This window comes from Mesitornis unicolor, unplaced genomic scaffold, assembly GCF_000695765.1.
Source record: "Mesitornis unicolor isolate BGI_N332 unplaced genomic scaffold, ASM69576v1 scaffold38544, whole genome shotgun sequence".
NCBI lineage: Eukaryota > Metazoa > Chordata > Aves > Mesitornithiformes > Mesitornithidae > Mesitornis > Mesitornis unicolor.
In genome coordinates, this window is record NW_010178742.1 from 1 (window position 1) to 1,658 (window position 1,658).

Here is a 1,658-nt window from a genome sequence, read left to right on the forward strand (position 1 = left end):
GGCCAGGGGGGCTGAGGAGCAGTGGTCTGAGGGCCACAGCCCTGCTCCCCCTGTGCCCAGCCCCTCCTGTGTCCTGCCTTCATGGCACGGCTGTCAGCAGCAGTCGATAGGCACACAGGTTGGTAGGGGGAGTTAAGGGGTCCAGCCTCTTCTTAAGGGGAGGCAGGTCTGGTACCCACCAGCACATATGTAAACCTCTCCCAGAGGCCACCAAAACTCCACTCCCTCTCTATGGGTGACCTCAAGAATTTTGGTGTACATGGGTACCCCTCTTTTCCCAGTTCCCCCATCCCTACCTGTCCTCAGGTGCTCCCCCAAGGCCTCAGGGGTGGTGGCAGAAGGGCTGTGCTGTCCCAGGGGGCTGTGGCAGTCCTGTGGGGAGCATCAGCAGCTTGAGCCACCAGCAGCTCCCCAGCCAGGTCCCAGCAGCTGCTGGTGGCGGGGGCAGGGGGAAGAGTCTCACCTTTCAGGGATGGGTGCTATCGGATCTGCTGCTGAGAAGCCAGGCCTGGGAGATTGGGTTACAAGCACCCAGATAACAAAGACATCCGAAATCTAAGCCCTGGGAGCAGGCATTAACCACCCATCTCTGCTTCATTAGCAGAAGAAACTGTCCCTGTGAGGCTGAGGAGCTCTGGGCTTGGACATCAGCCATACCTGGGCAGCAGCGGTAGATGCTTTCACATCCTAAGCCACCTCCTGTGGTCAGGCACATCTGGGCAGATGTTGGCCAGCAGAGACACCCCATCGCACTCCAGTCCCAGGTGAGCCCCACATCCGCGGGGATAGCTGCAAACACAGCAGGAGGGCACAGCAAGGGTCCAGGCTCATGGGGGTGGCAGGGCTTGGGGCAGGGACATGGAGGTGGTCCAGCCTGGTCCAAGCAGGCAGTGCCCACGCCTGGGGTCGTGCTCCTCGTCTGTTGCCAGGGGGTGACGCTGCCACAGACACATCTGTCCCATGCTCCTGCTCTTCCCACTGCCTCCTGCGCTGGGGCTGTCAATGCTATCACCGTGGTAGGGACAGGCACCCCTGGGTGACACCTGCAACGCCTGACCCAGGGGAGGTGACAGCCCCAGGGTGGTGGCAACCTCAGCCTCTGCACAGATGGTGCTGGATTTTAAATGGGGAGCGTGGCAGGGGACAGATACTGGAGGAGAAAAGCCCGTCCTAGGGCTGCCAGGACACCCGGCAGCATTTCTGCGTGGGAGCAGGAGAGGGCAGCAGCTGCTGCAGGCAGGAGCAGGAGCAGGCAGCAGCACAGGCAGGGAGGCGGCAGTGCTCTCCTGTGCTGTCTGCTCCCTAAACAGTCCAGCAGCCCCCAGGCTATGTTCCCAGCCCTCCTCTGTAGCAAAGACTTCGGGGTTCAGACACCGAGAGCCTCACAGGGACAGAGGCTTTGCAGAAAAACTCAACCCCTTGATGCTGTGACCGGGAGCAAGGCAGCAGAGCCACCTTTGGGGGGGCAGTGGCTGTATGCTGACACAGGATCCCAGTACGCCCTCTGTCACACGTCCCCAGGCCCATAGCAGGGCTTTGCCAACCCTGTGCCTGGGCTGGCGGCAGGCAAGAGATGGCAGAGAAGCCAGGTTGGGGCTGGGGAACACAATTTTAGCCAAACCCACTGGCTGGGGGGCCCCGGGGAGGTCAGGGGACGA